This window comes from Medicago sativa, chromosome 4 (genome assembly GCF_051527215.1).
Source record: "Medicago sativa cultivar Bolivia chromosome 4, Bolivia_mono, whole genome shotgun sequence".
NCBI classification, from domain to species: Eukaryota; Viridiplantae; Streptophyta; class Magnoliopsida; order Fabales; family Fabaceae; genus Medicago; species Medicago sativa.
The window spans coordinates 49,755,730-49,769,274 of NC_140752.1; the positions used below are offsets into that span (position 1 = coordinate 49,755,730).

Consider the following 13,545-nt stretch of genomic DNA (forward strand, 5'->3'; position numbering starts at 1 on the left):
GCAAAAACAAGAGCATATCTACATATTTTGAAATGAATTTTCACATGTGATTTTATTCCAAAAGATAGGTCTCAAACACCAAAATTACTTACAAGAAAAGTTTACAAAATCTTCAAAGGTTTTCTCACGAGTTCTTAGCAAAATTTTAACATAGAAAAAACAATGAACAAAATATTTTCCCATACATTTTTTAACCAAGATTTAGCATGCAAAAATTATCAAGAAACATCAAAAAGCATCAAAAACCAATAGTAATTTTCTTGAAATTTTAACATAAAAAAAAAACACACAGGAGGTGTAAACGGCAACTTTCATCAAGAAAAGCAGGAAGCAGGGGGGTGCGCGCAGCAAAATAATCACACAGGCATGCAGAAGCAAGAAAAACGTGTTGTTGGGCTTAGGGAGAGATTGGACCGGTCCAAGAATGGGTCAACCCGGTTTGTTGGCAGTATATAAGGGTTTGAACCGGTTTCAAACTCATTTTCTCCCAATCCTTCTCTCTCTAAAATTTTCTAGAGTGAGAGGCTCTCCTCTCCACTCTTTCTTCTCCGATGAACATTCAAGAACCGGCCGTCTTCTCCGGCGAAAAGGTGCCTCCGCCGACCGTTTCCGGCGCCGGAGATTCAAAACTTCTCCGATTTCGAATTTTTTTACAAAATTAAAAATCCTTTTTCGCGGAGATGACGAATTCGAACTTGAATTTTCAAGAACACAAACACAACGTCCTAGATCTAAGTCCAAAGTTTCGAACCAAAATTCAATTCCAAAAGACACAAAGAACAAGAAAGCGATATTACCTCTTGTTGAATTCGGAGAAGGAGACAAACGAAGATGAAAACTCCACAAGCTCCTTTGGATCCGAAAATAAATTGGAGAGAATCTTTCCTTTCTCTTCTCTGTTCGATCTTTCTTCTTCTTTTCACTCTTGTTACGATTTGAAAGTTGTTGTTACGGTATTGTTGATGTGCGAATCGTTTCACAGATTTTGCTACTGTGATTCGGTTTTGTGTTGTGTTTGATGAATTTCTGGAAACTTTGAGTATGAATGAGATTACGGTGGTGATTTGGATCGATTACAGTGATGAATTTCTGGAAATTGGTTGGATTAGGGTTCGGTGATGATGATTTGGTTATGGAGGTTGAATGAATATTCAAGAGTGTTCTTGAATGTTCTTGAGATTTTTGTGGTTTTTGATGGAGCTTGATCGAAAAATGCAGAGAGAGAACAAGTGAAATCTGTTTCTGATGATGTGTAACTGAATTATTGGGGTCTGAATTCTGACTGTGATGTTGACCATGACTGGGCTTTTATAGCTGATGACTGTGATGGTTGGACCAATGAGAAAATGCCATGTGGACCTGGACCTGTAACTAACTTCTGGACAGATTTGCAATTAACAAAAAAGCAAGGACTAAACTGCAATTAACCAAAAAGGACTAAAATGAAAAATTAATAAAATTGGTTAAAAAATGTAATTTTGAAAATAACGTAAAGTGAAACCAAAAATAAAATCAACAAAAGGACTAAAATGAACCAACTACACAAATGAGGTACTTCAAAGTAACCTCTCTCTGTCAAAATTTTATGCGAAATGACCAAAATGCCCCTAGGGACTAGAATGACTCAAAATGACTCAAATGCAATTTTAAAATGGTTTTTAACAGGGAATTAAAGCGAGATTTTATTCAAGCAAATTGAAAAGACTCAGAGACAATTTTCAAAGATTAAAAGGAAATTTAACATAGGAAATGACTAAAATGCCCCTTTTTTATGAATTTTGCAAATCACATTGAAATGAAATGCAGAGAAATGTGCAATTGATCAGAGACAATTTCAAATAACTTGGAATGCAAGAAAGACCCTTTGGATGGTTTAAAATGCAAGGAAACATAGACAAAGTCATAATTGAAAATTTTTCAAAATAAAGACAGTAAAACATGCAGCTAAATATAGTAAAATATCAGGGTAAACAATATCAAATTTGCAATCACTCAAGAATAATAGACACATATCAAATATGAAAAAACATTTTGATCAAGTATTTTTAGGTCCAAAATTAGGGTATAACACTTAATAGCACACAAATGGCAGACAGTCAAAAGTTCTTATTATCAGATAACCAAAAAAAGACATTCTAAATTGCCTAATACTAAATTGGCTGAGTTGCAGAACCTCCCTTCTTTCTCCCCTTGTCTCTTGGCTTTGCAGCTTGTTTTGGTTGAGTAGCAGAAACTTGATCACTAGCCCTTCTCTTCTTAGTTGGAGCATTTTGCTTTTGAGTTGGTGGAATCTGGGAACCTTGTGACTGAGTAACTGGAGCCTTAGCCTTTCCCTTCCTAGTTGATGCATTTTTCTTCTGAGAAGCTTGGCTCTGAGTAGCTTGAGTCTGAGTAGCCTGAACCTGAGAAGCTTGACTCTGAGAAACTTGTGGTTGAGTAGCTTGAGTTTGACATACCTGTGGCTGACTGGTTTGAGTCTCAACTTGTGCTTGAGGCTGAGATGGTGGCACCTGAGAAGCTTGAGTTTGAGTCTCTAATTCAGGAGGTGGAGGTGGAGGTGGAGGCAGTGGGCATGTTGACTTGTTGTGTCCAGATTGCTTGCACCTACTGCACTTGATTCCATATGATGCTCTCTTCATTTGTCCACTATCTCTGAGGAGCTCACTTGCATCCAATCTTCTTTTCTTTTTAGGTCTCCCGGGTTTTTTTTTTATAGCTAGTGGTTGAAGATCTGTATATTCAGTCCTCATGCACAAGTTTTGTCCATTGGCAGGATATATCATGTTTGAATAACATTCAACATATTTTTCTTTCTTGTAAATGGATGGCACATAGTCAGCAATGTTGTAATGTTTATGTTTCATGCAAGCAATGGCATGACAGCATGGCAGTCCTGTCAAGTACCATTTCCTGCAGTCACACACCATTTGCTGCAAGTTAACAACATACTTGTCTCCAGAACTTGATAAATGGTTCACTTGGAAATCATGATCCCCACCTTGCCTAAGAAAATAAACCAGAAACTTAATGCATAAGAAAACAACATCTACAAAAAACTTAATCAACATACAAATGGAAACTTAAAACTCACAATCATTATACAAATGATACCTTACTACCCAGTTATTTGTATAGGATGATTCCTTTTCTAGATTCTTCTTGATATTTAGCATAATAGCACCATCATCAAACCTTGTAATTTTCTGCCTATTCTTCTCCCACCTCTGCATGACATAAACCCTTATATCCTCCATCATGGAAACAACTGACTTCGACCTTGGAATCACAATCACAGAGTTAAAGGCTTCTGAAACGTTGTTCACCAATGTGTCACACTTTGAGTCACCTTTAAACATTGACCTAGTCTAATGTCTTGGATCTATTTCACACAGATAGTTAAATGCCTCCTCACTTATAGCCTTTATTTCCTTCATATCCTTTTCCCAAGCATTTGTGTATGTAGCTTTGGCAGCTCTCCATATTAACTCTTTTAGTTTTTTACCAGGAAATCTCTTTCTAAAATTGTTGTAGAGATGTCTCACACAAAACCTCTGCTCAACCTCAGGAAGAAACAAATCAATAGCTAGTAAAAGTCCCTAATTGACACAATACAACAAAAACCTGTCAGAAATTACTATAACCAGAGGCATAAACAAAATGTATACAAAAAACAAAACTGAAAAAGCTATAAACAATATCTTCTGGTGATCACTGATGATGGTGTATGTTCTGCATATTTCAGTACCTCCCAAATCATTTATGAGAAGCTCCAGGAACCATTTCTAGGACTCTTTAGTCTCTCCTTCAACAACTTCAAATGCAATTGGAAGTATTTGGTCATTTGGATCCATTCCAATGGCAACCATCAACATTCCACCATAAGGCCCCTTAAGGAAGCAACCATCAAGCCCAATGATCTTTCTGCATTTGAAAAAGCTATCCATGCACCCCTTAAAGCATACATACATTCTCTAGGTCAAACTATTGACAAACTATTGCATTTGGGTTCTCTAGGTCAGCCTCTGAACCTTCATATGGGGTTGATGTAATCTTGACAGTTGAATGGGGGTTAGACCCTAGTAATTCATGAGCATAATCATGCAGCCTTGTCTATTGATCTCTAAAGCTCCCTTCAACAAATTCCACTGCAAACTTCTTTGCTCTATATGCTTTGCTCCTACCCATTTGAATATTCCACTTCTTCTGAGCCCTCTCCATTATAGTTGAAATTTTAAGATCTCTATTCTCTCTAACCCTTGAATGAAGTTTAGCACCTAACCATCTAGAATTCATCAAATTCACATTGTAGTCTATGTCACACTCATGATCTCCTGGGTAAACGTTTCTCAACTGCCATGTCTCTTCACCAGATATTTTACCATAGAATGCCTCCCATGGACATCCTTCCTTGCATCCAACCCTCACTCTCTCTTTATCATTCTTTCTAAATTTTATTGCCCTTCCAGAGTGTACTGCATAAGTCCTCACTGCTTCCATAAAAACTAACTTTGACACAAAATATGTTCCAACCTCCCATTTATAATCCTTCATTTTATCTGGCATTTTGAAAGTTGGGAATTTGGCTCTGTTCACACCATCCTCATCACTCTCAGATCCATTATTTAAGTCATCAGAATTGACTTCATTTAATTCATCTAAACCCCTATCACCCACTACAGTCTATGATACTCCTGCTTCACTTTCAATGTTAACATTCCTTTGTAGTTGCTCAATAATGTCATCTTTAAACACAGGTTCTTGTCCTGGTTGTTTTTACTTGGGTCTCCCTCTCCTCTTTTTCCCCTTGCCAGTTTTACTCTTCTTTTGAGAAGAAGCTCCTCCCTTCTTCTTTTTCCCCTTGTCCTGGCTATCTTCACCCAGTTCAGTTTCAGTTTGATTGTCAACATTGGTCACTTCACCCTCTACCCTCACAGCCTCTGTCTCAGCATTTAAATCCACATTTACTTCAATTCCACCTACCTCACTGTCTAAGTCTCCTGCTATTCCCACCTCATCTTCTGACTCACCAAAATGTACATCAAGGGCACTGTCTTCCTTCTCACCAGCCAGATCCGCATTTTCATTCCCTAACCCAAAGTCAAAGCCAAAGTCATTTTCATTCCCTAGCCCAGGCTCACCTACATTCACAGTTTCCTCCATTGGTGGCTCACTCACATTCACAGTTTCCTTCTCTAGCTCAGGCCCATGACTATTTTGTCCAACTTCAGTCTGTGTCTCATCATCTCCTAATCCAGGCCCATTATCATACTCACCAAACAATTCATTCTCATCAATCATTGGGCCATTGTCATTTAAGTCCAACTCAGGCCATTCAACATTTGTACCCTCAACCGTGGGACCTACACCACTTACACCACCATCAGCATTTGAACCCTCACCCTCAGCAGTGGGACCTACACTAGTGGGACCTTCATTTGTTTCATTCCTAACAGGTGGGACAGGTGGTGACATCATAGGATATTCTATCAATGGGTTAAGCTCTATAATTTCAAGTTGTGACATGGGGTGAACATCATACAAATGGACCCTATCAAACTGATATGCAATATTATGCATCCTTCTACACCCTATGTTAACATTCAATGCTACCATTCCATCTTCCATAGTAGGATCAAAATACCACAAAGACTTCAGACTAATATAACCTAATCTTTTTAAGGTTGCTAACAAAGCAAAATAGCTGAAAACATCTGGATCACATTCAAGTACTTCTTCTGGACCTACATACTCAGGGTCACTAAAACAACTAAAGTCCCCAGCATGATGTAAGACACACTCAAACACTTGGTCCATATGTTTTGAGCCATTAAGGCAGGAAAGAAAAGAACAAACCCTAATTAAATATGTGCACAGAAATCGAAAAAAATGGACCACAGACAACACAACACAATAGTATAAAACCATACTTTATTTCCTTCAAAACATTAAACACAACAGACAAAAATCAACTTTTGAACAGGGCAAATACAATAGAATATCAAATCCATGCATACAGAACCTTAAAATCTACAAAAAATCATCCAAATCTGCAAAACCCTAGAAATTTTTCAAAACCCTAGCAAAATTTTGAAACCCTAATCAGAACAAACATGAGTTTTTTTAACTTCAGATTCGTGAAGAAGAAGAGGAAATTAACCTTAAAAGGCAACACATTCATACAAAATTGAAGGTTCGAAATCCTGATTCGTCTTCGTTTCCTTTGATCTTCAATTTGTTTTCTCTTGTTCTCTCTCTCAGTCCCTTTTCTTCTCCTTCTCTCTCTACGTTTTCTGCATTCTCTCTAGCTTCTCAGAATTGTAAGGGTTATGCTAACGTGGAGAGCCACCTGTACAAAGTTAACGTTTTTTGAAAAAAGTTAACAGAAAGGACCAACTAAGTAAACGGATGAGGACTTACAGGACCAAATTGACACATTTAAAAGTTAAGCGACTGAAGTGAGAAGAAAAAATAAGTTAAGGGACCTGGGGATGTATTAAGCCAAAAATAAAAGAAAAGGTTCCCAGCGTGAGTTTAAGAGAGGTGCTTGTGAAATAAATTGTCGAGAAATAATTTTTGTACAATATTTTGTCAAACAACTTTTAACTTAAAATTAGTTTTAAAACTAAAAAAAAAAAATAAGAAACCAAACAACTTTATCTTTTTTCTTAAAGACCTTTATTTTAACTTTGTTTTAAAGTAGCTTTTAGACTGTAAAAAATTTTGGCGAAACAGTACCTATATATAACAAAAATGCAATGGATGCGTAAGAAGTTCCCTTCTATGATTTTGAATTGGTGGTTTTCTAGTAACACATACGGCTAAAAACACCATATATATAGTAATCAATTTATGCATCTTAAAAGCACTGGATTCTGCTGAGTCCCCAAATTGATATGAAAATTGATTTTCTGACTTCAAAAATGCCACAATGACACAATTAATTTACTAGAAAAACCCCAGCGGCAGTTAATTACCGTTGGGCTAACCGGCAGCAGTTAACCACCGCTGGAGCCAGCCGTAGTTAACTGTCGTTGCTTTTTTCCCCCCAAAACTAGAAAACCCCTAGATCCTATTCACTCTTCACCTCACATCACCATACCATTCCTAAAAAAATCCACATTTCAAAAATCCTTTGTCAAAATCATGCTTCCAAATCATTGCTCATCAATTGTTAGGACGTTGCTACACACAATATGCATCAAAAAAACAGGTATTGCATGTTTTAACATGTTTGCAATTGATTGGTTTCTGCAGTTTTTTTTTGTACTGTCACGAACATGAGCGGCAGTTAACTATCGCTGGGATTCAGCGATAGTTAGGACGAGGAGAAGCATAGTAAATTAGTTGACACCGTATTTGATGCATGGGAAAAATTGGTTGAATCTCCTACTCAAGAGTTATATGTTGGTAATCTATTGGAATTCCAAGATGTTTGTAGGATTATCCAGAGTTTCTTCACTATGTTGAAACTACCATTTTGAAACCTTTTAAGGACAAATTAGTGAGGGCATGGACGGACCTTGTGTTACATCTTAGGTGCAGGACCACAAACAGAGCTGAAGGAGCTCATGGTGTGGTGAGGGAATATTTGTCCACCTCCAAGGGTGATTTGGATACTTGTTCGGAAAAAATAGATGTGATGTTGGCAAACCAATTTGGGGAGATACATTCATCGTTTGGTAGGAGAATTACGATCTTGGAAAATCGATACAAAGATGTCACTTTGTACTCCGGGTTGGGGGGTCACATGTCTAGACAAGCCATGAACTTTTTTTTTGTGGAAGAAGAGTGTGCTATAGGAAAACCTTGTGCATCGAGAAGAAAACTTGCGGATGTATTTAAAGGACGTCGTATGGCCTACCTTGTGCATGCTTCATTGCTATGAAAATCCATTACAACAACTCCCATTCGATTGGATGAGTTACACCCATATTGGCAAAAGTTGTATATGGGTGAAGAAGAAAGTAATGGAGATTTGTTTTCGGTAGCGGAGGAGTGGCGTGGTATCCAAGAACGTCTTGAAAGAGTTCCGTTCCAAATGAAACTAGTAATCAAAGAAGGTTTGCGGTTGTTAGCTTTTACGGAGACCACAATGTTGTCACCTGTAACACCCCATTTTCCCAACATAAAAATTTCATAATAAAAATCAGAGTTTCTCAATCATAACAGAATGTCACATTCTTTTCTTAAAATCATAAACAGAATAAATAAATATTTATCCTTCAAATCCAACAACGTAATTATTTTAAACTTCGCAGCGGAATAGTTTCAACAACTTAAACATAATCTTTGGCACAAGGGCCTCAACAAAAAATCTCATAATATCTTGGTTCAACGATAGCTCTTGGAAAAATTCATAAGGTAATACGTAAGGAACAAAAAACAATGAGAAAATTCTCATCCCGTTACGTATTAGAGCACCTAAGACACACACTTGTGAGGAGTCCACTCACGACCGCAACTAGTCTTGGTTACCTACAAGTTACCCATACGAAGAGCAACATTTTCAAGCAGAAGGGGTGAGATTTCACAAACAACAATATTAAGCATATAATTCATCAATTACATTTAACAACATAAACATCATCAACATATTATAATAATAATATTCATGTAACATCATATCATCATCATAAACAACTTCATATTAATCATCGACATCAACTTCATAATCAATCATCAACATCAACTTCATAATCAATCATCAACATCAACTTCATAATCCACTTCGTAAATTAATCTTTAACAACTTGACGACTTTGACTCGACTACGCAACTTCAACTCGACTATGCAACTCTTAACATCTTAAATCATCTTGACAATGCAAATGCATGTGGTACCAATCAGGGCATCAAGCGCCCAACATATTTGAGCGTAAAAAGGCTCCAGCGCATCAAGCCCCCAATATATTTGAGCAAAAGCTCCAGGGCATCAAGCCCCCAACATATTTGAGCGTAAAAAGGCTCCAGGGCATCAAGCCCCCAACATATTTGAGCAAAAGCTCCAGGGCATTAAGCCCTCAACTTTGAATGAGTATGCATGGACTCAACATCTTACATCTTAAACATCTTGGACATCATGAACATCTTATATGACTCCAATAATTTGGACGACATCTTACAACTTTACAACTTAGACCGACATTTACAACTTTTTGACATTAATGGTTAACAACAGCAAAACAACAACATATGCAGCAAGTAACAGCTCTTATACATCATATAATCATTAAAGAATGAATCGCATCGACATAATCATCATAAGTGATACTTAAGGTGCATATTTAACAACATCACATTACTGTTAATATTAATCATCTTAATTCAGGTCTTCTGGACAGCTTCTAACATCATCAATAACTTTCATTTCCTACCCCAAGGTCATCTCAAGACTACACGTGCGAAAAGGATCGCAAGGCAACAATTCAAGGCAACCTACCACTAGTTAGACTCATCACAACATAGGTTAAATACACTTAAACACCTTAATTGAACTCATAGTACACAAGCTTTGAAGTTTGGAGGCAATCCATACGTTTTGGTTTAACTTAGAAATAGTTATGCCGAATTTTCATAAAGTTTTACTAAGACCCACTTAGAGTATTTTCATCATAACTCAAAATCTAAAAATCATTTTTGAGCCAAACCAAGACCATTAGAAAGCTAACATAATTATCTGAAACTTTCATGTTTACACCGAAGGCTAATTCAAAACGGAAAAGGGTGAAAAACGTGAATGTTTTCTAGATTGGCCTGACAGAAAATCGGTGGCCAATTTTGACAAATCGGGGGACGATTTTTGCAGAACTAAAACTGGAAATTCATATAAGAAATTGGTGGCCGATTTTGACAATTCGGTGGCCGATTTTAGGCTTCTCAGCAGTTCAAAAATCAGTTTAACAATGCGTTTTTCACTTAAGAATCACTCTTAAATCCCAATTTTCATCAACCCAAATTCCAAAATTGATAGAAAACTTTACCTATGAATATTCTATGAACTGAACACCAACTAGACATGAATTTGATAGACTCCTATTCAACTAACAACCTATAACGACTTCAAACCCTAATTCTCAAATTCTCACAAACTCAACCTACAACATGTTAAATCTAATTATCAGAATTATAGACTTAATAGTACTGAATGTGAGTCTCACTCTTACCTTAGAATTACCGATTGGCAGCCTCCTCTCTTGGTTCTTCTCTCCTCTTGTTCTCTTCTCTCTAAACCTTGTTTTCTCCAAATCCTTGTCTTTGCATCTGTTCCTCCTTCAACCTAATATCTCCTCTATTTATAATATTAACTTCTCTTCTTAAATCTAATTAGGCCCAATAACTCTCTCCTTTCTATTTCAACCCCCAAATCTACTTATTCTAATAATTACAATTCTATACTAAATATAGTCTAATAAATAATAAAACCACCCAATAAAATACCAGCATAATTAAATAAATTATATAATTCGACTCTATTTCAAAAAAAATAATTAAATAACAAAGAGGGCGTTACAACTATCCCCAACTTAGAAGAATTTCGTCCTCGAAATTCAGAGCACAGGAGAAAATGAATTTAATTATTGCCTAAATATCTTAAACTATATATAATAAAATAGAAACTTCAAACAATACACAAAAACCACATTAAAATTAGTCAGTTAAACGTGATCACATAATAAAACATAACTATTAAATAGAAAACACAACGATAGTATTCAAACGTCACGCGACACAACGACTCATCTACTTGGCCGGACGGACCGACCTGCTCTGATACCAATTGTAACACCCCGCTTTCCCAACATAGAAATTTCATAATAAAAATCAGAGTTTCTCAATCATAACGGAATGTCACATTCTTTTCTTAAAATCATAAACAGAATAAATAAATATTTATCCTTCAAATCCAACAACGTAATTATTTTAAACTTCGCAGCGGAATAGTTTCAACAACTTAAACATAATCTTTGGCACAAGGGCCTCAACAAAAAATCTCATAATATCTTGGTTCAACAATAGTTCTTGGAAAATTCATAAGGTAATACGTAAGGAACAGAAAATAATGACAAAATTCTCATCTCGTTATGTATCAGAGCACCTAAGACACACACTTGTGAGCAGTCAACTCACGCTGCAACTAGTCTTGGTTACCTGCAAGTTACCCATAGGAAGAGCAACATTTTCAAGCAGAAGGGGTGAGATTTCACAAACAACAATATTAAGCATATAATTCATGAATTACATTTAACAACATAAACATCATCAACATATCATAATAATAATCATGTAACATCATATCATCATCATCATAAACAACTTCATATTAATGATCGACATCAACTTCATAATCAATCATCAACATCAACATCATAATCAACTTCGTAAATTAATTTTTAAAAACTTGACGACTTTGACTCGACTATGCAACTTCAACTCGACTATGCAACTCTTAACATCTTAAATCATCTTGACAATGCAAATGCATGTGGTACCAATCAGGGCATCAAGCGCCCAACATATTTGAGCGTAAAAAGGCTCCAGGGCATCAAGCCCCCAACATATTTGAGCAAAAGCTCCAGGGCATCAAGCCCCCAACATATTTGTGCGTAAAAAGGCTCTAGGGCATCAAGCCCCCAACGTATTTGAGCAAAAGCTCCAGGGCATCAAGCCCTCAACTTTGAATGAGTATGCATGGACTCAACATCTTACATCTTAAACATCTTGAACATCATGAACATCTTATATGACTCCAATAATTTGGACGACATCTTACAACTTTACAACTTAGACCGACATTTACAACTTTATGACATTAATGGTTAACAACAGCAAAACAGCAACATATGCAGCAAGTAACAGCTCTTAAACATCATATAATCATTAAAGAATGAATCGCATCGACATAATCATCATAAGTAATACTTAAGGTGCATATTTAACAACATCACATTACTGTTAATATTAATCATCTTAATTCAGGTCTTCTGGACAGCTTCTAACATCATCAATAACTTTCATTTCCTACCCCAAGGTCATCTCAAGATTACACGTGCGAAAAGGATCGCAAGGCAACAATTCAAGGCAACCTACCACTAGTTAGACTCATCACAGCATAGGTTAAATACTCTTAAACACCTTAATTGAACTCATAGTACACAAGCTTTGAAGTTTGGAGGCAATCCATACGTTTTGGTTTAACTTAGAAATAGTTATGCCGAATTTTCATAAAGTTTTACTAAGACCCACTTAGAGTATTTTCATCCTAACTCAAAATCTAAAAATCATTTTTGAGCCAAACAAAGACCATTATAAAGCTAACACAATTATCTAAAACTTTCATGTTTACACCGAAGGCAAATTCAAAACGGAAAAGGGTGAAAAATGTGACTGTTTTCTAGATTGGCCTGACAGAAAATCGGCGGCCGATTTTGACAAATCCGGGGACGATTTTTGCAGAACTAAAACTGGAAATTCAAATAAGAAATTGGTGGCCGATTTTGGCAATTCGGTGGCCGATTTTGGGCTTCTCAGCAGTTCAAAAATCAGTTTAACAATGCGTTTTTCACTTAGGAATCACTCTTAAATCCCAATTTTCATCAACCCAAATTCCAAAATTGATAGAAAACTCTACCTATGATTATTCTATGAAATGAAAACCAGCTGGACATGAATTTGATAGACTCCTATTCAACTAACAACCTATAACGACTTCAAACCCTAATTCTCAAATTCTCACAAACTCAATCTACAACATGTTAAATCTAATTATCAGAATTACAGACTTAATAGTACTGAATGTTAGTCTCACTCTTACCTTAGAATTACTGATTGGCAGCCTCCTCTCTTGGTTCTTTTCTCCTCTTGTTCTCTTATCTCTAAATCTTGTTTTCTCCAAATCCTTGTCTTTGCATCTGTTCCTCTTTCAACCTAATATCTCCTCTATTTATAATACTAACTTCTCTTCATAAATCTAATTAGGCCCAATAACTCTCTCCTTTCTATTTCAACCACCAAATCTACTTATTTTAATAATTACAATTCTCTACTAAATATAGTCTAATAAATAATAAAACCACCCAATAAAATACCAGCATAATTAAATAAATTATATAATTCGCCTCTATTTCAAGAAAAATAATTAAATAACAAAGAGGGCGTTACATCACCACCTCCAAGAAAGGTGCCAACCAAAGGTGCTCCCAAAAAAAAAAATCAAAACTACACCAAAAACGACACGTAGGATCCGATCTTCGTGGGAGACTATTGATTCTCAACATCTGGAAAGTCACTCTTCACCAAGAAAAAAATCTTCACAACCTAAAAGAAAAGGTGCTTGCATTGGCATTTCTCTGGTTCTGGTTCCTAAGCCTAGCTTGGTTTCAAGAAATTATGATCTATCGAGTCCTAGGTATTACATGCCGAAATTCATGAGACCATACATTGAGAGAATTGTGGATGTTATCGGTGATGGACATTAAGGGTTTAGGGCTATAGCGGAATCCGTGGGTTTGACGGAAGAAAGTCATGTTATGGTGCGAAGAGCACTTA

The 13,545-nt window shown here is 36.3% G+C and overlaps 1 pseudogene; it reads right to left on the reverse strand.

Annotated features, from left to right (window-relative positions):
- Positions 1-2,150: 2,150 nt before the first annotated feature.
- LOC146929577 (uncharacterized) lies at positions 2,151-5,814 on the reverse strand (annotated as a pseudogene).
- Between the last annotated feature and the right edge of the window lie 7,731 nt (positions 5,815-13,545).